The sequence below is a fragment of the Catharus ustulatus genome (genome assembly GCF_009819885.2).
Source record: "Catharus ustulatus isolate bCatUst1 chromosome Z unlocalized genomic scaffold, bCatUst1.pri.v2 scaffold_26_arrow_ctg1, whole genome shotgun sequence".
NCBI lineage: Eukaryota > Metazoa > Chordata > Aves > Passeriformes > Turdidae > Catharus > Catharus ustulatus.
This window is the reverse complement of record NW_024879445.1, coordinates 1,832,272-1,857,332: the sequence shown is the minus strand read 5'-3', so window position 1 is coordinate 1,857,332 and position 25,061 is coordinate 1,832,272. Positions and strand designations below refer to the sequence as shown.

General features: G+C 38.1%; 1 long non-coding RNA gene across 3 annotated transcripts in view; it reads right to left on the bottom strand.

Moving 5' to 3' along the window:
- Positions 1–8,985: 8,985 nt before the first annotated feature.
- LOC117011189 overlaps positions 8,986–25,061 on the bottom strand; it is a 30,605-nt gene continuing 14,529 nt past the window's right edge. For 2 of the 3 annotated variants that reach the window (XR_004420895.1, XR_004420897.1), the window contains exons 2-3: positions 20,852–21,052; positions 17,585–17,728 (exon numbers count right to left, since the gene is read on the bottom strand). This is a non-coding gene — a long non-coding RNA (uncharacterized LOC117011189). Of the gene's footprint in view, positions 9,253–14,855; positions 14,885–17,584; positions 17,729–20,851; positions 21,053–25,061 lie in introns of those variants that run through there. The other variant, XR_004420896.1, reaches the window with a different exon arrangement.

The window sequence follows — 25,061 nt, the reverse complement described above, 5'->3', positions numbered from 1 at the left end:
TAAGATATCTTTCACAAGTTATCTCTCCTAAAATATTTTTCAAGTATTAACATCTCTCATTTGAGGCACGTCCCATAAGAAACCACAAAGCAGCACTCAAATAAGGAGCTGATAGCAGAGCTTCTCATGGTTATTAAAAGATATCCCAGCTATAATTGAAGCCAGGGAGCTGCAATCAAGATGATCCTTATTAAAATAAACTAATGAGATTTGACAGAATGTGAATTTAAGCCTAAATACCAACAATGTCACGCTGTCAGCAAATGAAATATATTAACTCAAAACTGTTGCATTTGATTCAAGGCCCTATCATGCAAAACGAGAAAAGAGGTCACCCCAGACCTTCAGGGAATCTGTTCCTACAGAAATTTTAATTTTGCTCGCAACCCCTGGGAAGCAGAAATAATGAAGTGCCTTGCTCAGAGATGTGAGAGGTGTGCTAGTCACACACTGACAGCATTGTGGTTCACGTCTCCTCCTCTACCCACACGGAATATTCAGCTGAAAGAGCAATAATTGGGACTGGATAGCGTGTGCTGCTTTGGTCACACTGGAAATCCTGCTTTAGAGGGCCTGGGCAGGTGTTAATAATTCCTCCAGAAAGAGTGGGGACACCAAGCCTGCAAAGGAATGGGGTTTGTGTGTTGCTGAGTTTAATGCAAGAGCTCCTTACAGAGCATGGAAGATGTAAAATAAGTTAGGGTGAGCCAGGAACTCTTGCAAGACAACTCTGGATCAGCTCCTGAAAACAGCTTGTGAAGGCAGAGATCTGAACCTTGTGGATGCAGTGGGAATGCCAAAAATATTCACTCGTCCCAAACCTCAAACCCAGCAAAAATGTGACCCCAAAGTGTCAGACACGGTGCCAGCCCCACTCATTCCTGGGCCAGGAATTTGTATTTGTATCTGTATTTGTGTTTGTATTTGTATTTGTATTTGTATTTGTATTTGTATTTGTATTTGTGTTTGTATTTGTATTTTTATTTGTATTTGTGTTTGTGTTTGTATTTGTATTTTTATTTGTATTTGTGTTTGTGTTTGTATTTTTATTTGTATTTTTATTTTTATTTGTATTTGTATTGTATTTGTATTTCTATTCATATTTTTATTTGTATTTTTATTTGTATTTGTATTTGTGCTTGTGCTTGTGTTTGTATTTGTATTTGTATTTATATTTGTATTTGTATTCATATTTTTATTAGCATTTTTATTTTTATTTGTATTTTTATTTATATTTGTATTTGTATTTATATTTATATTTGTATTTGTATTTGTATTTGTATTTGTATTTGTATTTGTATTATTTGTATTTGTATTTGTGCTTGTGTTTGTATTTGTATTTGTATTTGTATTTATTTGTTTAGCAGCATTTTGTTGATGGTGGTCCAACACTGAGTTAAAACTAGCTCAGTTTTCCACGTGGAAATGTCACTCCATGGGCTCACTTCTGGTTTTGAGAGTGCCACACTTGCCTAAAACCATGTGGTTTGTGGTGTTAAACACCAAAAAATGTTCACACAGATTGGAAAATGCCCCCTAGTCTCTGTGGGAGGGTCCCTGTGCTCTTTGTGGGACGTTGCAGCCCCCACACCTGGGAAATCACTGATTTTCCAGCAGTCAGGATATTCTCTATTTCTTACACTCAGCTGGCACTGCAGTCCCATGTGCAACTTTAAAAAAATGAGAGTGGTAAAAGCAAATCAAGTAGTTTACAGGAACTGATGATTTTATTTCAACTTACCCAAAAAAATCAGTGTTTAAGACAGCAGAAATTGCTAGTTTGCCTTTTAAAAGTATTTTGTCTACTACTGAACCTGTTCAGTTCAAAGTTTGCCTTCAATATTTTCATTTTATCACTTCCTCAACCCGATTTCTGCTATCTAATGGAAACTCACTCATTTCTGGGGTGTGCAGACACTCATGACACCTATAAGAGCAGAAGTTATGGTGAAAATGCAAATTATTTTGCTAACTTGAGTTAGGTGTCAGAAACTTTCCTCCTCCTGCTTACACAAAGTCTTGCTCCTCATATTCCTTATTTTATTCCTCCTTGGCTCCTTGATCACTCCCCTTCTGCCCCACCAATTCACCCCCAGGGTCTATCAGGAAAACAGAAATTTAATTAGGAGCAAAGCATTTTGAGCTTAGAGAAGCTGAGAAAAAAAACTCCTAGCCTGGCATGTGGAAGAGACCCAAACTCCTTGTGAGTTTGAGATGCAGCTTGAACAGCAAAATAATTCTCAGAAAAGCCTGGACACGGCCCAGCTTGCTAATAAGTCAAATCAGATTTCCAAGGCAAGGCAGAGATAACAGAGATCAGAAGACAGAAATCAATGAATATTCTGGAGAGGGCCGTGTAAAGATTGGGTGATGAAGTGCTAAGTCAAAAGTGTGTTTATATGAAAATCATTCTCCTGATACAATCAGGCAAGATGGAGACTATGCAAATTCCTTTTACAGGGCCCATCCATCTATCTCCAGAGAAAGTGGTGTTGGAAGGGAGATAATCTGCATTTTTTCTTTTTTTTCTTTTTTTTTTTTTTTTTGTGTTCCATTTCTTAAGCAGTAGAAATGAGAATACTGTGAAAAAGGAAAAGATTATGTAGACAGGAGTATTAAAGAGCTACAAATATCTCACTGAAACCTGACAAATAGTCTGAAGAGAACAGCCTCATAGTGTAAAAAGCCCAGCTTGTAAAAAAGAAAGAGAAAACTCTGTAGACTGAGAATCTATAAATAATCTCAAATGGAAAGCTGACTGTTCAACTGGCATAAAATGATTTCCTTTATTTTCAGTCAGTTTGGAAAACCAGCGTTTTAATATATTTTCTTTTGATTAAATGTTCTTTTAAATGGGTGTTACTTTATTTGTCACCATATTTGTATTTCTCTTCCGTGTTTTCAGTAAGAAATTTGCATGAATGTGTAGGGTTGTTTCCAGAAAAAGAAAATCATAAATAAAAAGAGTATGTTCTGCTGCCTTTTTTTTTTTTTTCCCTGCAGATTTCAGTAGCTTTATACCAGTGACTCATAGCGTCCACCCTGCTGAATTTTCCAAGCAGAGGAAGTGCATAACTCACATTTTTCATCATATTATGAGCTTTTACCTTACACCTTCCTCTGTGTGCTTCATTTCTGCTGCCTGAACCCTTCCCTTTTCCTGGATTCATTTTCCCTGGAAATGAAATTTAGGGTGAGTGGCCACAGGCAGAGTGAAGGAGATTTTTTGGGCACTGATCTGCAAGAAATGTGCAGGAAGAATAACGGTGAAATTTGAAGAAAAGTGGCAATAAAAGAAAAAAAAAGCAGTTTGTGGAGAAAATGGGCTATTCATTTCACATAGGACAATAATCTTCCTGCAGGAACATGTGCCTGCTAACTCCTGGTTTTCCTGAAAAATCCAAAATTCACCTCACTGTGGCACTAAAGAACCTCAATTTTAATATCAGTTGTCTATGTTTATGGTTTTATTTCCTCAAAAAAAAAAAAAAAAAAAAAAAAGCCCTGATGGGCACCATACATCACACTGTGATTTGAAAATTCCTGAGAATTTCAGATTTCAGGACTTTCAGAAGCTTTGAGAGCAAGTCCCTCAAGAAGCAAGCAATGCAAAATCAAAGTGATAAACCTGTTGTAAACAAAACCCTGAAACCCTTCTTCCCTTGCTCCTTAGGTTTATTTAGAACATTATGCTTTAGGTGCTGATTTCCCAGTGTCCTTCTCCTCAAATCCTGAAAAATAACCATTTTTAAGTGGCACCAGGGGGAGTTTCCAAAACATTTTCTCATCTTAGTCCAATGCAACGTGAATGACAATTCTTGCTTTTGCAGAGAACGCCATCCTTGCACCCATATTAAACAGGAAAATTCAAAAATCTTTCATGAAATGATACTGAATTTTCACTTTTTTTTTTTTTTTTGAGTCGTTGCTGTGGTCTGAGGTGCCAGGAATAACAATCAGCAGGCCTGTGAAGTCGTGACAGTGCTCCTAGGTAAAAGCAAGCCTAATATCCATTCATCTTATCTGGGTTTAAGCAAACAGCTTTCACTCTGCACCCTTTCATGCTGGGAGAGGAGAAGGAAAAAATCTAAACTATGCTTGGAAAAAAAGGGAATAAACACCCCTGATCACTGTTATGGGTAGGGTTACTTGATGTTTCTCAAGGATAATGCAGCTCCACATCTCCCCAAAATCCCTCCACGGGGTTGATACAGAAACATCACCAATAAAATATGCAGATTAGGCCTCCAGAAGTGTCAGAACTATATGAAATCAGAGGGTTTGGGGGTTTTTTTTAACCTCTGTTGAGTGCTAATCAGGCAAGTTCCTTTGAGACAGAGCACCAGCTCGGGTCGTGCTGAGCAAAGCTTTTGGGTTTAACCCAAAAACTCCTGCAGAATTGCAATTCTCTCATCAAACAAGGCTCATAATTCGCATTCTGCTTATTTTGAACCTATGCCTTTGCTCAACAAAATGATAACATCTCTCTAGCACTCAATACTCAACACATTTTTAGCATCCCTGTATACCCAACATCTGGCTCAGAAAAATTCACCGCTGGAGGCCTGAAGAAAAGCTATGGAAAAACTAGGAAAAAATGAACTTTCCACAGATATATCCTCTTGGTATCCAGCAGCTCCATGGTGGTCTTCAAACCACCATAAGGTGCCAGAATTAACTTTAAGATTTACAAGAAGGGTTAATTTTAAATCTCTGTGGTGTTTCATCCTCTTAGCTGCCTGAACCTGGCTTATAACTGGAAATAAATGAAAAATGGAATGGGGATGGGGATGGGGATGGGGATGGGGATGGGAATGGGAATGGGAATGGGAATGGGAATGGGATGGGGACGTTCCCAGCCCTGCTCCCAGCCCTGCTCTCTCCGGTGTCCCCAGAGCTCTGTGCTGAGTCACCGCTGCCCGCATCCCTTCCACATCTCACCCCACATCCCACATCCCTTCCTGCACCCCTTCCTGCATCCCGCATCCATCCCTACATCCTGCATCCTTCCCAGTACCCATATCCTGCCCCTCATCCCACATCCTGCATCCTGCCCCGAACGCACATCCCACATCCTGCATCCCAGTCCACATCCCACACCCTGCCCCGCATCCACATCCTGCATCCCACATTCTGAATCCCACATCCCTGCCTGCATCCCACCCTGCATCTCGCATCCTGTATCCATCCTGCATCCTGTCCCGCATCCACCCCTGCTTCCCTCATCCTGCTCTGCATCCATCCCGCCCCGCAATTCTTCCTGTATCCTGCATCTCTCCCTGCATCCCACATCCCGCCCCGCACCCATCCCTGCATCCTGCTCTGCATCCACCCTGCATCCCACATCCCGCATCCCACATCCCATCCCTCATCCCATCCCACATCCCGCATCCCACATCCTGTCCCACATCCCCCATCCCCCATCCCACATCCCACATCCCACATCCCATCCCTCATCCCATCCCACATCCCGCATCCCACATCCCATCCCTCATCCCATCCCACATCCCACATCCCATCCCTCATCCCATCCCACATCCCGCATCCCACATCCCATCCCTCATCCCATCCCACATCCCACATCCCACATCCCATCCCTCCTCCCATCCCACATCCCACATCCCACATCCCATCCCTCCTCCCATCCCACATCCCATCCCTCATCCCATCCCACATCCCACATCCCACATCCCATCCCATCCCATCCCCCATCCCACATCCCATCCCTCATCCCATCCCACATTCCACATCCCATCCCACATCCCTCGGCCCGCATCTCGCCTCCAACATCCCACATCCCATTCCATATCCCACATCCCACATTCCACCTCACACATCCCACATCCCGCATCCCATCCCACATTCCACATCCCGCATCCCATCCCACATCTCGCATCCCACCCCACATCCCTCATCCCCCATCCCACATCCCTCATCCCATCCCACATCCCACATCCCTCATCCCATCCCGCATCCCTCATCCCGCATTCCATCCCACATCCCATCCCACATCCCACATCCCATCCCACATCCCATTCCACATCCTATCCCACATCCCACATTCCACATCCCACATCCCACATCCCATGCCACGTCCCTCATCCCACATCCCACATTCCACATCCCACATCCCATCCCACATCCCATCGTGCATCCCATCCCACATCCCACATCCCACATCCCATCCCAAATCCTGCATCCCACATCCCATCCCGCATCCCATCCCTCATCCCATTGCACGTCCCACATCCCGCATCCCATCCCACATCCTGCATCCCATCCCACATCCCATCCCATCCATCCCACATCCCGCATCCCCTCATCCCATCCCATCCCATCCCATTCCATTCCACATCCCATCCCACATCCCGCATCCTGCATCCTGCATCCCATCCCATCCCATCCCATCCCATCCCATCCCATCCCATCCCATCCCATCCCATCCCATACCGCATCCCATCTCACATCCCATCCCACATCCCACATCCCACATCCCATCCCACACCCCTCATCCCTCCCTCCCTCCCTCGGCCCCGCTCCTCCCTCCCCGCCGCCCCAGCCCGAGCTGTGTTTTCTCGCCGTGCCCCATCAAAGCCCCCTCTGTTTTTGAAACACGAGGCCGCTTCCTCCGCGGCGGAGGCGGGGATGGCCGAGCTCCCGCCGCCCCGAAGAAACGTCCCTTTGTTCCCCAGCACTCCGGAGGGTGGGCAGGACCCCCAGAACAGAGCCAGCCCCAAGCCCCCCTCGGTGCCCCGGGGATGGGAACCCACCCCCGGCTGTGTCCGAGCATCCTTGGTCCCTAATCCCTTCCCTGGGGTCACCTGAACATCGGTGTTTTACAGCACAGAACTGCATTGTGCGCCTTTTTTATTATTTTTATTATTTTTATTTATTTTTATTATTTTTATTCATTTTTTATTATTTTTTATTATTTTTATTATTTTATTTATCTCTATTATTTTTATTATTTTTATTATTTTTATTATTTTCATTCTTTTAGTTTATTATTATTATTATTATTATTATTTTTATTATTTATTATTTTTTATTTTTATTATTTTATTATTTTATTATTTTAATTTACTTTTATTATTTTTATTTTTAATTTATTTTTATAATTTTTATTATTTTTATCAATTTTTATTATTTTTTATTTTTTATTTTTTATTATTTTTATTATTTTTATTATTTATTTATCTCTATTATTTTTATTATTTTTATTATTTTCATTATTTTATTTCTTTATTATTTTATTATTTTTATTATTTTTTATTTTTTATTTTTATCATTGTATTATTTTATTATTTTTATTTATTTTTATTATTTTTAATTTTTATTTATTTTTATTATTTTTCTTAATCTTTATTATTTATATTATTTTTTATTATTTATATTATTTTTATTATTTTTCTCCTCCCCCATAATTTTATTTATAACCTCCAACTGATGCCCCGACACTTCTTTGCGGGATAGTCGGGGTGTCCTGTGAAGCTGGACTTGGACACCCTCGTGGGTCCCTTCCATCCCAGGATATTCCACAGCCTCGTGTTTATTTTATCTCGGTTTTATTTTATTTTTGCAGTATTTGGGTTTTATTTTCCCTTCCAGCGGGCTGCGCTGTGAAGTCGCCGATGAGGAGCAGCAGCGGCGACCCCGGCTGGGTGACGCTGGCCAAGCCCCCTGTCCCCTCATCCCCTCAGATGTGCCTCTGGAATTTCCTGGCCGGGCAGGATTGATGGGCTGCAGCCCCTTTTGATGGTGACACCCACCATGATAAAAGCTCCGGGCTGGAAAATGATGTTGGGAGGTTTTGCAGTGGGTGTGACACAGCCAAATTCTTCTGCTCCTCCCGGCTGGGAAGGGGAAAGGATAAAATTAATCCGCAGGACCAAGCTGGTTGGACCACCTGAGCTTTTTAATCGAGCAAATTTCGGAGGTTAATAGCTCCACATTAATTTCATATTGTTTTTAGGAGATTTAGACAACAAGAACCTCGTTTCTATCAAGCGGAGCAAAGCAACACCTGCTTTACAAAAATAACATTTGAGCCCAAATTCAACATGCAGTACATCAGCAAGGCTCGTCCTCTTTGCCCCCCATTCCTTTCATTTGGGGTTTTTGGCTTCAGTGGGTTACTTATATAAAATTACTTTTATAAAATTACTTTTATAATTTTAAAGATGCAACAACGCCCACACCTTTGTAAGGTGTGAGATCTGCGCGCGCTTTTCATGGCACTTAGGGGGTTAAAGCCTCTCACAGCTTGGATTTCAGCAGGCTCCTTTGGAATTGTGTGTCCCATGATGTGGAGAACAACACAGAAAATTTTGATGCTGGAGGGACACTTTGGGGTGGTTTAGAAACTCCATAAAGTCCTGGGATCAAAGTTTTCTGGGATTTTAGTGATGCCAGCGCCCTGAGCAAGGTGTGCTGTGCTTTTGGGGTGCAATCGTGCTGGGATCATTTCCCGGGCTCATCATTATACTGGGAGTTGGGGGTAAAAGGAAAAAATAAAAAAAGGAAGGGGATTCTGCTGGGTCCAGCTGCAGTTTTCCTGCATCCCTTTCTGGATGAAACCCGGGGTGTGGGGGGCTGAAAAAGGAGCGGGGGCTGGGACAAGTGGTCAGCAGTGTCATGTTTCCCACACCCTAAATCCCTAAATTCAATGGTCTCTTCATCAGGAGCACTACCAACTTCTTTCTTTTCGCAACCCTTTCCTTTCCTAATTTTTTTATTTTTTTTTTTTTTTTTTTTTCTTTTTTTTTTTTCTTTCCAAGTTCCCGTGTAGTTTTTAGCTCAGGACTAGCGTGGAGTTGAGACAGGCTTATTTTAGGTGCGGATCTGGGCGGGCTGGACCCGAGGGGCGAGGACAGGGACCTGGAGGGAGAAAAGGGTGGGACAGGGTGGGTGTGAGCGAAAAAAAAAAGGGAAAAACCTTGGCGGGTTTATTTTTTTTTTTTTTTTCCTCCCCCCTCCCTTCTCATTCCTGGGGTCTGAATGGAAGCACGTTGGGCTGTAATTAAGACATCTTGGAGGCGTACTTAACTCATGACGTGTTGCTTTTCTTTTCCTCTCGGTGAGAAAGTGGCTCTCTCTTCCTCGGATCAGGTCCTGTGCCACCCAGAGCCACAAAGAGACACTCGGGACACAGGGGCACCCACTCTGACTTAAGGTGAGCACCAAAATCTCCCTCCTGCACCTCGCTGCCCTCCGGGTTCAAACTGCTGGAGACTCCCCAGAGCATCTTCTCAACTGGCACAAGGTAAAAGAAATATAAAACTTTTGGGAAAGTTTTTTAAGTTTTTTTTTTCTTCTTTTTTTTTCTTTTTTTCTTTTCACAAGCAGCGCCTGTGGCATCAGCTGCAGGGCTGCCTGCGCTTGGAGGGATTTTTGGGAGCTCTAATTTGGCAGCTGAGGGTGAAAGAGGGGTTGAAACTGGCTAACTTCAGCGTCTTTGACTTTTAAGCGCTCTGTGCTACCAAAGGAGGGATCATGTTGCAACTGCAGAAAGACAAAAAGTCGTATATTTCTTCCCTGTGGCTTCCTCCTGTGGGGTTATTCTTCTCACAGCGATTTGTCCTTCTTTTTATTTTTTTTTTCACTATTATTATTTTTAAAGTATTTCTCCATCTATTCAGATGCTTTCAGAAGTTTTTAGGACTTAGGGAAAATAAAAGTGTGGTAGACTGAACAAACATTTCAAGGGCTGGCAGCAGAATCTGCACAAAGTCCAGTCAGAGAGGCAGGAAGATTTTGATAAGATGTGATATGTTGCATGCTGATGTCATATTTGGCTATTTATTGTCAGGGGAAGCCCGAGCAGCTCTTGGCACAGGTTCCTGTGCTGCCTGCACTCACCTCAGCCTTTTCACAAATTCAAATTTGCACATTCTGCAGATGTACAAAACTGCATCATTTCCCTGCCTGCTTATTTGGGGCCAAACCCATAGAAAGGTGCCATCCTAAAACTTTTTTTTTCCCAAAAAAACTCCTTGTGTGGCAGGTTTAGACAGCGAGGAAGCTTTTGTGGGTTTGAATCGAGGAGGTTTATTGCTGTTTGTGTGTAATTAGGGAGGGTTTAATTGCTGCTGGGGTCTTCCAGGGCACAGGGTGCTGGTGCCTGGTGTCATGTAAGTGATCCAGCATTTTTCAGGATGTGCTCAAGAGGATGCTGTGGGTGATTAACAGCGATGGGTTTGTATTTATGTCTGTTTAAATGTGGCAAAAAGGAGCCTGGGGAGAGCCCTGCTGTTCTGTCAGGGGTGTGTGTGATGGGGAAAGCACAGATGAAGTTATGGATACAGAACCCTCTCAAATAAACACAGGTTGTTTTCAGCACGTGGGGAAATGCAGATCTCAACCAGCAGAAACCATCCCTGCTCCTGTGAGGATTGTGCAGGAGGCAAAATCCACAGGCAGCTCTGGTTTTCCTGAAGTTTTGGGTCTGGTGAGGCCACAAAATCAGAGTTCTGTGAGGCACAGCTCAGCAAAGTTGTTCTGGGTGCATCACCTGAGACCCCAGCCCATGCACACCTGTGTTAGTGCAAGGGGAGAAGGAAGGATGCAGGAGGGAACAAAAAAAATCAACCAAAAAAACCAGTTTATGATTCTTTTATGAAGCAGTGAAGTAGGGGGGAAAGATGTAGACAGCAGTTTTTTCAAGTTAAAAAAGTAAATTTAATAATGAAGACGCTGCCAGGCTTCACTGAAATTTTGCCAAAAGGCCAGTGTTCCTGCTAAAATCCCTGAATGTGCAAGAAGACTGCAATAAGAAAGAAGAAAGGAGAAGAGTGTTGTGCAGAGCCTTGTCCCTGTCAGGGGCTGGCAGCAGAGCATCCTCTCACCACAAACCCAGAGGGTTCAGCTTCCTCCCAGTGTCAGAGAGCCTGGTTAAAACAACTCAAGATTAAAAAAAAAATAAAATAAAAACCCTAAAAGCCCAACCAAGAGAAGTACAAAAGCTTGGGGCAGGGAAAGAAAATATTCCAGAAAATATTCCAGGAGAGGATGGAGGGTTTCTGTTGAGTTGCAGTTTGTAAAATTGGCAAGAAGAGTGTTTTCTGCTGTAGGTCCCCAACATTAATGATTTTTGTGATGATTTGTGAATAAAAGGAAAATTTTTGTCCGCTCTTGGTCACAGCCTGGAGCCAAAAGAGCTGTTATCAGTACTTAATGAAGTTGCTTAATCTCCTTGCCCCTCAGTAGAAAACCTGGAAGCAGTATGGACCACCCTTCAAAAGGTCTCAAACGCAGAGGGACTTTGCAGTTGCTTGCATTTAAATATATTAAAACCTTTCCAATTCACTGCAGGGATTAAGGTGTGAAAACTGAAATTAATGTTTTCTGCTTTTCATTTGCTTTTCCACTGAAGCAGTGCTTAAACCATCCCTGGAAGTTGAAATATTTAGCATTTCTGCCTCATTGTAAAACCTGACAGTGTGTTGCTTAGACTCTATGGAAATGAAAAATTTTGTGGTGGGGGGAGAAAAAAAAAAATTAAGAAGATATTTTCATATGACAAGCTGCTTCTGTTGCTCCTGAGGAAGTATTAGACATTCTGTCTCCTCTGGTAGGAACTGTAGCACACAGTGCAGCGCTTGAAAAGGCAGCTTGTAACTTGTAGGTAACAAAATGTTCTTTGGGGCATTAAAAAAAAAAAAGCAAAATGAAAAAAATTTTAAAAAACCTCTGAATACACTTAGGATTTCAATCAACGGTGTTTTAGGAGGATTAGAGGAAGCAGCTGGCTAAACAAATATTAGGTGAGGAGTGGATGCAGCGGTATAAATTAATAATGCAGTTCTTTATCTGCCCTATGAATGAGAGGTTTTGTGGAGATAAGGTGGCCCAAACACGGTCACTGGATGCCACCTAGTGGATATTGGAGAGTTTTTGGCAGAATTTTCTTGCATTCACAACATCTGTAACTAATTCAGGTGAAATTTAACTGTGCCTGGTCACTTTTATTCATGTTTACCACTGAAAAACAAAATCAGTTGTTTGTTTGGGGTTATTTTAATTTTGATTTTTTTTAAAGGAGATTATCTCTGTGTTTTGGGTGCCTGTTAGAAATGATAAAAATCAGTTTGGCTCTTTTTTATAATTTTCCACTAACAACTATTTGCAGAGGTTTTTTAAACACTCATCCACAGCTGAACACTCAGTTGGATGGGCTGAGCTGTTGGTGTACAAGTGAGGAAATTTCTGTACAAATATTGTGTCAGGATTCCAAAGCTCTTTCCAAAAACCTTGTATCACATCAGATGTGCTTTTCTTAACCCCCTTTGCGTTTTGCCTGAATAATGTGTCAAAGATAAGCATAGATGAAGAAAATTTATTATTTCTAATATTCATAAGGTGATAAAAGGTCATAAACATTTTTATTTTCTTTTTCTTTTCATTTTCTGTTTATCTCCACCTTCCTTCAGATGTCAGACACAATCATTAAATTGTCTGGTTTTATTGGGGAAAGTAAAAATGTTTGTTTAACAATTATGAGGATTGTTTATTCAGAGGCAGGTATTCAGGTTCTGTCAGTTCTAATAGCTCTAAAAATTACAAATTTTAGGCAACAAACATGGATCTGGACATATTTTGTGATGGGATTTATGGTGTGTGGCCAGCTCACAGGCTCCTAATTACTAATTTTTTTTTTTTTTTTTTAAATAAACTTCCACTGCAGCCACTCCCTAGACACCCAAACGAGGTGATGAATTCATGGTTCTGATCCTACATTTTTTAAAAAAGTGCCACAGTGGTTATTGGAGCAAAGAATTATTAAAATACATGGCAAAGTCAAGCTTGCTGTGCTCAACTTCCTCCTGGTTTTCATCACTGAGCAGGAAATCCAATGGCAACGTCACACTCATGAGAACAGACAATTCCTGTGTCCTTCTCATTCTGTCAATTTGAAAACACTTTTTTTTCCTTTTAATTTTTCTTTTTTATTCCCTTTTTTTTTCTTTTTTGTTTGTTTTCTTTAGATTAGGACAACAGGATGAGTATCTCAAACATGATCAATAGTTCTGAATACAAAATAATAATATTTAATAATATAATATATATTATATATTATAATATATATTATATAATAATAATAGAAAAATATCTATTATATAAAATTATATATTATATTACTATTATTATATAGTAATTTCATGATTATAAGCCGCACCATTTTGACTAAAATTTTGGTCCAAACTCAAAGTGCGGCTTATAATCAGGTGCGGCTTATACATGGACAAAGAACAAAAAGTTGCTGTTTTAGTTTGGAGGACAGGTGTCTGCTGAGAAGGCAGGAGCTTCTCTTTGAAATGGAGAATGTAAACCCCCTCCCTCCAAATTATTATAGTTTTGAAATCAAGGGGCTTTCAGGCAGAGATATGGGAATTAGGAATAACAGTTCTTTACCAGGGAAATTAAAATAGAAATACAGCACTACAAAGAACAAACCCCAAACCCTGACACAGTCAGAGTACAGCCTGACACCCGTCAGGCAGGGTGTTGGCAGCAGTCCCATCCCATGGTGGCTGCATCCTCCTGCAGTGACAGATGTGGCTCAGTTGGAGCAGTGCTCCTGTACAAGGTGCAGTTTCCCTCCGGAGCTCCAGCGGTGATGTGGAGAAATCCGGTTTTCCTCTGGAGTCCAGTGGAGAAAGGGGCTCCCTTAGTGTCCCAAAACCTCTGTTTTTATCTTGGTAAGAAATGTTGGGCTCTTCCCCCTGGCTGGAGCAACTCCCAATGGGATGCAGTAATTTTATCAGTCCCACAGTGGGACTCAATGGCCATGAGCAGAAAATGACTGGCTGGAGGAAGGATGGGTTGTGAAAAGATAAAGAACAATGCCCTGCCTGGTTTCAATGGATGCCCATTAGCAGAATATCTCCCAGAGAGATCAGGATCACTGCCCCACCCTGAACAGATGGTGATAGAACAGATACCTTTTATCACACTCTGTATTGTAACGTGCGGCTTATAATCAGGTGCGGCTTATAATCATGAAATTACTTATATTAAAAATAATATATATCTAAAATAATACAATGTAAATATAGAAATATAAAGATAAAGATATAACATGTATAGCATAATATAGAATACGTAATATATAATATATCATATATAATATAAAGTATATTATATTTCATATATAACATATAATATGTCATTAATAATTAATATATAAGTAATATATAATATGTAATATATAATGTGCAATATATAATATATAGTATATTATATAGTATATAATTACTATATAATAATGTATTATATATAATATATAATATATATTATATAATATATAATATATAATATACAATATATCGTATAGCATATATCATATATAGTGTATAGTATATAATATATCATATAGCATATATCATATATAGTGTATAGTATATAATATATAATATATAATATATAATATATAATATATAATATATAATATATAATATATAATATACAATATACAATATTTAATATATAGTATATACTATAAAATATGTAATATATAGTATATAATATATATTATATACTATATATAATATAATATATATTGTATAATGTATATTATATAATATAGTATATATATCTATATATTATAACTATATAAAATAGCTCTGAAAAAAAACCAAAAAAACATTTTAAGCACGCATGAAGAAGTCACACAGCATTAGCCTGCCCTGGCTAACCTGGAACCTTTTCCCACAAAATATTGCCACAGGAGATTGTTCACAAAATCCAAGTTAATGGCTAAACTCTTCTTTTCCATTAATCAGGAAAAGTTTGTGAATTAAACACTATGGAAGGCAAAATTTTACAAAATTAGCTAGGTGACTCAGCCCTGTGCTTACCTTCCCTTCCAGCTCTGCCCAGCCTGGTCCTGTGAATCACCAGGGAAAGAAACACAAATTTTTTATTAATGAGAGGCTTTGCAAGGCCACTGAGCCCCTCCTGGGACCAAGTTTTCCACTGGCACACAGCATCACTTCCCTTTCCTGGAGCAGGGCACATCAGGGCAAAATCTGCATCATTAATGGCTTGGCATAGCAGGAAAAGAATTTTAAAAGTCATGAGACAGAAGAATGTCCCTGGATATTTGTGCCTTGCTCCAAAAAAATGTCATCTTGGCATTTGCCTTGCTGCAGGAGACCATTATCTTGAGACATCCTTCCATTAATAATATCTTCTAATTACATTAAACACATCCAGCCTACAAGGAAAATGTGGGACGTGGAGACAGGTCAGGATGAAGGTGGGTTTGAAATCTTAAATGGTAAGAAAGAAAAAGTTTCAGGCTACCCCAGTGTAAAAATGAGGAAAAGCTGGAAACCAGGAATGATTTTTGGAACTTCAAGGTGTTCTAGTTCCATCTCCTCTGCCGTGGGATCACTTAGGCACAGCTCAAGTTTGGGTTTTATCAGTTTTGCACTGGATATTTTAGGGGGTTTTTGCATTCCATGTGTTAATTTGCGCTGCTTGTGCCATGGTAATTCAGCTGGTTCCTAAACTGTGTCAACAAGACCCAGTGAACTGTGCCCTGAGAGACACCAAAACCAATTTTTAATGTTCAGAATCCCTTTCCTGGACACTGAGAGGTGGCAGCCTTTGAGCATCCACTGCTCTGTGAGATTCTCCTCCAGAAAAACCACAGAAAATCAACATTATTCACATTATCAGTGGAATCAATAGAAACTCAAACAGAGAATAAAACTATTCATCTATTTAAAACTATTAATCCATACGTAGCATCACAGATGGTTGATCAGGAAGCAGAGCTGTAAATCCATCCAGTTTTATAGATACAAGCACCTAAAAGGGGATGCTAATAAAGATTTAAACAAAACTCTGCACCTTTGCAAAGAGTAGAGGAGTCAAGGCCTGCACCTGTGGAAAAAATACATTATTAATGTAGGAAAAATTGCTGAAATAACTCCCAAAATCTCCAATTCAGACTCACTACCATTTATTCATTAACATGCTACAATCCAATATATTTATGTGATTGCTGGTTGGTATTTCTTTCGGTTTTTTTCCCCCATAAACTTATAATCAGGCAAAAAAGAAAACCACCCTTGAGCCACATAAAAATAATACTGGGTAGAAACAGGGATCATGCTGCTGCTGTCCTGAGGAGATTTTCTCATCTTTTTTTTGACACCCAAGGTGCTCCACACACAGTAAGGAAGGGCTGGGATTTTAATTTCACACTCAACCTGGAGGATTTATGCTCACATTGTTATTTCTGGAAAAATTATATTTCAGATTTTCAAATATCTGAAGCAAAATGTCAGGTTTTGCTGGGACTTTGTGGCTTGTTTTTCTGACAGCTTTGATTACATTGATCTAAAATGTGTGCACAAAACACGGTTCAGCTTTTATTCAGCTTTTATCAGAGAGCTCTTTTGGTTTGGGTTGGGTTTTTCCAGTTGTTGCTGCATTTATTCTTTGATTGGTTTCACCAGAACCCATCCACACTGGTCTACTGTAAATAAACTTTGATGGTTATAAAGTTCTTCTCTCCAATCTAAATAATTCTAAATGCAGTGCCTGTGACTGGTGGAGCCCCTGCTGGGCTGCCTGGTCACATTTATCACATTTATCATTCCAGGCCTTTATTTTTTTTGTGCTCCATGGTCACCTCGGTGAGCCAAGAGCCAGGCAAAAACAGCAAAGATGTTGATCTCCCATCAATATCTAGATTTTTCTAGATTTTTCTCAGAAAAATCAGATAGAAAGAACAGTTAATTCAACTGTTGTTGGTGCAGAAAATGGGCAGTGAATGGGTCGTGCTCCCAATTTCCAGGAATTTCTTGTTTTCCCCCATGAGCAGCTAAGAGAAGCATGCAGGTATTACTTTTTTTTCCCTTTTTTATTTTTTTAAATTTTTTTTCTTTTTCTTTTATTTCTCTTTTTTCTTACTTATTTTTATTTTTTTTTCCCTTTTTAATTTTTCCCTTTTTTCTTTTTTCTTTTCTTTTTTCCTTTTTTTTCTTTCTTTTTTCTTTTTTTCCTTTTTCCTTTTTTCTTTTCTCTTTTTTCCTTTTTTTCTTTTTTTTTTTATTTTTCTCTTCTTTTTTCCTTTATTTTTTTTCCCTTTTTTTGTTTTTCTCTTCTTTTTTCCTTTATTTTTCTTTTTTGTTTTACTTTTTTCTTTTTTCTTTCTTTTTTAATTTTATTTTTCTTTTTTTCTTTTTTCTTTTTTCCTTTTTTCTTTTTTCATTTTTTCTTTTTCTTTTTTCTTTTCTTTCTTTTATATCTTCTTTTATTTCTTTTTTCTTTCTTTTTTCTTTTTTTTCTTTTATTTAATTTTCTTTTTTTTCTTTTTTTTTTTTTCTTTTTTTCTTTTCCCCAAAGCAGCCTCCCTATCTGGTTCCATCTGCATTTTAATGTCAGTTCTGACCAAACCAGACAATGAGAAAAACTTTCAAACCCAGCAGGATGGCAGAACAGCAAATTTAACATCTTCATAAACAAGGGGAGATGTTTTCTTGGCAAGACAAGTGTGAAATGTTTTCAAAACTGGCTGGGAAATAAATGGCTTACTGTGACAATAGCAGTACGTTTAAAATGGTTTTCTTTAGAGATAGTCAGGGCTGGTGCTCTTCAAAGTTTTCATGAGTGACTTGGATGAAAGGGAGTAGAAAATATGCAAAGGTTTTTAGGAATTGCAAAGTAGGAAGACACTGAATTGTTTTTCCTTCAAATTCTAAATGGTTTTGTCTGCCTGGGGAAATTAAAAATAAAAAAAATAAATAAAAAGAGGAAAAGAAAGTTTTCACAGGACAGAATGCAGTAAACTGAGACATCAATGGAACAACCTAGAAAGACATTTTGGCATCTAAAAAAGCAGAAAAATATTCAACAAAATCTAAAGAGGCAAATGGCAGCTCACACTTTGTGTCCCAAATTTGCTCCTGAATACGTTGATTCAAATAGAAGATCTCAAAATTCATTTGGGCACTCAAAACTTGGAAATTATTTATTTTCAACCACATTGTGCAAATCTGGGACAGAAGAGGCTTTCTCACTTGTGGACATGACTGTGCTGAGTGATCCATTTTGCACAATAGAAACTTGAGATTTGCTGTTTTTCAAGACCTATCAAGCAGCAAATTATGCAGAGAATTGTGAGATAATGTCCCTTACATAGGACTTTTCCAAGGAATAATGATTTCCCATAAAAAGTTAAACTGCCACACTTAGGGAAAACTCTGAAAGTGTCAAGAGAAAGAGCAGACATTTATTTCCAGGCCAGGAGACACAGATTTTGTCAAGCTTTATTTTAAGAGTGACTTATTTTTGCTGCATCTGTTGGTTGATAGAGGGGCTTCTATTTTATCTGAGGAGTGTTGGTTGATTTCTGCATCATCACTGAATTATTGCTGTTTATTATTTATAAACATTGCTGTTTATTATTATAAAACACTGAATTGCTTGTTTGGGCTTCAGCCTTTTTCCTGACATGGTGCTGGGGAAATCTGGCTTTATTTCCAGCTGATTATGGTTCTCAGAAAATCTGTATTTATTCCTGTGACAGTGTGCAAAATAGTCATGTCAGACAACAACCTTCCTTCCAGACATGATGATTCACAAATTTTATGCTTTAACATATTATATATATATATATATATATATATAAAAATATATATATTTATATTCATATATATTTATATATTTATATGTTTGTATTCATATATATTTATATATTTATATTTGTATTTATATATATTTATATATTTATAAATTTATAAATTCATATATATTTATATGTATATGTAAGTATATGTGTATATTTTTTATATATATATAAATATATATGTATGTATATGTATATTAGTATCTACTCTCTGGTTTATATCGAGTTTATAATACAAAATAAAACAAAATCTTATTATTTGAAGTGTAAAAATGGTGGCCACATGGTGGAGGACAAGAGCTCACCCTGAAAAACACCTAAAGAGAGAGAGGGAGAGATTTCAAATCTGGAACCACAGAGTCTTTGAGCTCCTTTGACACCAAACAGACAATTTGACTTTTTTAATGGTTTGTTTCTTTGTGTCAGGCTTGAGTATTCCCTAAACTGTGACCCAAAGTCATTAGAAATTTGGGATTTGATTCAATATATTCTGGTTTTCCACTTGTGCCACCGATGAGGAATGGCTCTTTTTGCCCACAAAGTCACAATCCCATTATCAGGGAAATTTGTAGGTGGAAATTTGTTATCTGGAGGAAACCAGAAAAGAATACTCCTCTTGTTTTGCAACTAAATGTTTGCAATTTCAGCTGAAATGAGCAAATAAAAAGTTTGGGCAAAAGGACGAATTAAGCACTGTTTAGTCAACAGCCACACCTTTTTACTCTCCTGTTTTTAGGATGCATTGTCATGAAAAAGGCAATTGTGATTCTCTGCAGGCACCTAAGCCCTTCCCAGATTTTATTAAGGACACACAGGAAATACAAGTGGGTTTACCTCAAGGAAAATTTGGTCCATGTTCCTCTGTCATGCAAGCTTAAATATGGCAGATGGCCTAGAAGGCATTGAAACAAAACAAAACAAAAATTCTTATAACATTTTGTGGGTTTGTTTTATTAGGTCATCAGTTTTGGAGCCATAATATCAGATAAGAGCCTTGACTCCCAGTAGGAAAATCTTTTTGACCTTTGTGCTTACAATGGGAAGTTCAGACACACAAACTGCAGGAGTAAACTGGGGAGAATAAAGAATAAAAAATGAGAAGATATTACAGAAAGATTGGCAGCATTTTCTAGAGCCTTTCAAAGAAAAAGGAAGAAGGGTGGAAATAGTGGGGGAAAATTGAAATGTGTCAAAATTGTGGCGTTGTTTTCCTGAAATGTGAACAGAGGGGTGAGAGGAGGAAATTTAGCTCTGCTCTGCATGCACTGCTGTTTAAAATGTTTAAAACTCTTCCTAGAACTGTGTCTAGCTGAATGCAGAGGAGGGAGAAGAGCAGGGCATGGTGCAGAGAGCACGAGGCTCATTTACATTTTCCTGTTGGACTTTTCCATTTCCAATCATCCAGCCCTTAATTGCTGCTGGCTTTGACCTTTAAGGCAATTCTCCAGCACTGAAGCTGATCTCCTTCTGCAGGCTGATTCTGGAAGCTGAGGGTGCTGGAGGAACCTTTTGGAGGGCTATTTCTCATCCCAAAATGACTGTGGATGTGTTATGGAGTGGACAGTGAGGGATGATGCCTGTGATGCTGACCTTTGCTTTCCTAATCCTGAATTCTGAGATGAAATCACAGCAGAGGACAGCCACAGAACACTTAATTATTAATTAATTGTAGAGAGCCACCTCTAGAATGTGTCTGTGCAGCCAGCTCAGTCAGGCAAGGTCAATCATGTCATTTATATTTATATTTATATTTATTTTTTATTTTTATTTTTATTTTTATTTTTATTTTATTTATATTTATATTTATATTTATATTTATATTTATATTTATATTTATATTTATATTTATATTTATATTTATATTTATATTTATTTATATTTATATCTATATTTATATTTATATTTATCTATATTTATTTATATCTATATCTATATATGTATCTGTATTCATATTTACATTTATATTTATTTTTATTCTTTATTTTATTTATATTTTTTATATTTATATTTATATTTACATTTACATTTACATTTATATTTATGTCATATTTACTTCTCCTTGTGATGCTGTCATGCAAGCCAGTCTGACCCTGGCCATCTCCAATGGTTTTGGGAGGGTTTATAATGAAGGAATCCAGAGGAGCTGCATGGAAAATGCATCTCTATCCTCAAGTTGGTGCCATATCACTTTTTTTTAATATACAAACTCACTTTTTTCTCAATACAAACTCGTGGTTCCAGCAGAGCTTTGGTGGGATGCTGAATCACAGCCACTTTGAGCCCAAACTGCTTTAGAGGCTGGAGGAGTTCTCAGCATTCCTCTGGATTTGGGCACCATCTTCTCTACCACTTCAAATTGTCATTACTCCAGATTCAGGGAGATGTCTGAGTATTACAGACTTTGGGAATCATCTAGGAGGAAAAAAAAATTAAAAAATAATGTAATCATCTGCCCAGAAATCTTCCAACTTGATTCTAGAAAAAAAAACATAACAAATTACAAAGGGAAGATGTGGAAACCATGAGAAAACGTACATAAAATTCATACAGTTTGCCACTTACAAATGAAGTTTAGGAATCAAAATTAAAACCAAAAAAATACATGAAATAATAGAAATTATACATGGAAAGTAGTGCATCTTTTGGAATGCATCAAAACCCTTCTTATTCACTTTGCTTAAGATATATTTTAGGTGAATGCTCTGTACTTACTTTACCAAGATATAAATGTCTGCATGAGTAAAAGGAAAATAAAAAACCTGGTCAAAATGCCTTGAGCAGTGAGGTTATTGCTCTTTCTGTAGAAGACAAAAAAGGCAGCTCTGGCTGAAGCTTTGTTGAAATTAGTCCTGCAGCTTTCCACTATTTATTTTTCTAAAGGTTAATACAGCAGCCTGAAAAATCTGGAGCAATTACAGTGAGGGTTGTGTATGCTAATGTCTCCTAACTCATGGACTTGGAGGGCAATAAAATTTCTTCTGATTTTCTGACTTTGTTTTCCTGTTAAAGTGTGGATAGCCTCTGAAATTACTGAGTTATAGATCTGTAGACATCATCTGAGGGATTTTAGGTAGCTTTCTTCAAAGCAAGTAAAATTATTTATTATTATGAATTATTATTATTATATAATTTATTATTATAAATTATAATTATGATGTACTGGCCCTTGTTCTGCTGATTTTTCTGTGGGTCTGTGCTTGACAAAGTTCACCTTGATTTATTGCATGAGGAGATATCACAGATTTTGGATAATTTGGGATTTTTCCAGGTTTTAGCACGTGGGAGGGGATATTTCTGACCTTGGTGTTTCAGGAAAGCCAACATTAATGCCTTCCCCAGGAAGGCATTAATTATGTTGTATTTAAAACAGCAATTGCTGCTCTTCTGGCGTTATATTTTCAGGTTTTGAAACAAATAGGAGCTGTGGGACTCTCTGAGAGGCGGCAAAATGCTACAATTTCCTCCAGCAGCCTTCCCATAGCTCATCTTCAGAAGGATTTCTTCAGAACCATCAACACAAATTGCAGTTCTTGCAAATTGCTTTTCACCCCTGCATCTCAAATGCCAAAGGAGAAATGGCAATTAGCAAAAAGTCATTTAAGTGGGCGTGAAGTTAAAATTATAGATGCATATAATTTGTATATCATAATATAATATGTAAATATTATATGCAATATAATATACAAAATATAAACAATATAGAAATGTATAAATTATATAATTATATATAAAATAAATATATAATCAATATATATAAATATATAAATTATATTTGTATCTTATACAAATATTTTATACAAATATACAAACATAATTATAAAAATATAATATAATAATATTAATATATAATAATAATATAAACATATAATATCTATACTATATATACTTTTAAAATTTTTTTTTAATTAAAATTGGTTTTCTGGAGCACCTTTAGCAGCTTCAAATTGAAGACAAATCTTGTGATTTCACCTGTATGTATCCACAATGCAGATAATCCTAAATATGCACACACAGACTCAATTTTTTGTGCCAAATTTATATCCCCTGCTCTGAGGTGTTGCACCACCAGACTCAAGGAGCAGACCAGCAAGGAACATTTGGCCAGAAAACATTTTCAGGTCAGGATATTCCCCCAGCTACCTTGCAATTGCTGAAAATGTTTCTTGAATTGAAATATTTTCATTAGTTTGGGGCTTTGTTTTTTGGTTTTTTGGGTTTTTTGGAGTTTTTGCGGTTATTTTGGGTTTTTTGGTTTTGGGCTTTTTTTTGTTTTGATTTTTTGTTGTTGTTTTGGGGTTTTTTTGGGTGACTTTTTGGCTGATTTGTTTTCCATAGGGGTTTTTCTGAGTGGTTTTTTTTTTAGGTTTTCATGTTTTTTTCCAGGTTTCAGTATTATCTTAGGGGTTTTAGGACATCTAGAGGAACCATTTCTAGATGTCCTAATGGGTGCCAGGTTGTTAGATTTTATTCCCTTATATCCTTATCCCCAGAAGAACAAGGTAGAGAATAGTTTATTGCAAAACTTCTTTTAAAAAAATTACATAGAATAATAAATAAATGCTAGCATTTATTTATAAAGAATTACAAAGAAAGACATCAGCTGAAGTCCAAATATTGTTCCTGAATTCAGAGCATGTAAGGAAAATCTGAGTTGCATGGAGTTGCTATTTATAGCTTTTATGTTCAGAGTTTATAGTAGAAAATGAGTTTATAATGGAAAGTATGTCAGGTTATGACTGTGCCAGTTCCTTTTTTCCAACAAAATCTAATTTGAGACATTTAAACAGAGGTGTTTGGAGTGGGAGACTAGTGTAGAAAAAAATTTTTTTTTTCTTTTTCTTATGCCCAACGTGAAATCCTTTATAAAATAAGTGTGCCAGCCCTTTTATAGTAATAATGAAGGGAATTCCTGAGCTTTTAAATAGCTTCTGACTGCAGAGCCTTTGGGATGGAGGTCACCCAGTACCTCAGACAGTAAATGTGAGAGCAGGAGAACATCCTCAGCTCCAAACCTCATTTGGGCTTCCCCCTTTTGCTCTCATTCCACATTTCCAAATCAGGTGCTCAAGAACTGCTCTTGTCCACTTCCCTCCAGCTCCTCACCAACATTCTTGGAGTAAAAAAAAAATAAAAAATAAATCCCAACCCAAAACCTTGTTCTGTTGCCACAATTTGCCCCCATGGCAAGGAGGATATCACATTTCTGTAATTGATTTTCCCTGCAGCACATCTGAGACACTGTGACTCCCTGGGACTGAAATGCCTCTGGAATATCCAAAGGCAGGGATTGCTCTGCCCTGACACCAGCAAAGATCAAAGCCAAATACCCCAAATTAATCTGGAAACACTGGAAAAAATGGCTCTTACTCTAATTTTGTACCAAAAAGGCTGCATCCCAAAAAGATGTATAAATCTGAGATTAAAACAGCAGGGCTCAAAGAATTAATTCTGTGTGGTGTAATCTTGTAGAGGCACGTTGGAGGTGAGAAATTCATCTTCACTGAATGCAGGGTTCATATTCATGTTCCTATGCCTGTGACAGATTTAATTAGAGCAATGACCTGGTTTTTTGGGGGAAGAGATTTCTACTGTCCACAGCCTGTCCAGTGAGACTGGATTATTAAAAAGCTCATCAGTTGCATGTTTCTCAAATTATTTCATTGTGATGCCAGGAAACTGCTTTTTAAATAGTATCCATTCCCCAAGTTGACCAAAAAACATGAATATTTTCTATGATTGCCTTCATGTATCAATTAATGGAATAATATTTTCTAATATTCTGTTATCAGTGACATTTTCTTTGCTCCTTTTTGCTGCATTAACAGCTGTGGCCCCCTAAAATGAGAAGATTTTTCCCCCCCTTGGGTGTGCAGCTCCTGTGAGAATGTTGAAATAGCTTTTCTACATGAGTAACCCATTTTAGGAACAGATTAACCATCACACAGGTTTGAAGGAAGGGTCTGCTCAAGCCCATCCTGAGGGATTCCAGTCCCAGAGAACAGAAGGTTAATAGTTTATAAATTAATATTCACTTTCTGCCTGGGACCCACAGCAGCTGCATGAGTAGTCATTCCTTCTTTGGAGCAGATAATAGCATATATTGATGCTTCAAGAGTGGGAAAACACAGGGAAATTGTTTTATTGCAGGTTTTGCATCTGGTAATTTCCCTCCTTGTCCCTCTAGAGAGAGGAAGAACAAATTCCTGAGCACTGGTTGCTCTAAACAGCTTTTACTGGTGCAGTCAAAAACATATTTTGGTTTATCAGGGTGTTACCAACAGCCAAAGCTGGGATGGCCATGCATACATGTGTAATATACACATAATTTTATTTTTTTTTTTTCTGCAAAAAATTTGTTTTTCTCACCAGCTGCTGCCAATTATGTTCCTGGAGGCTTTTTCCCCTCTCTTACAACTCTGCT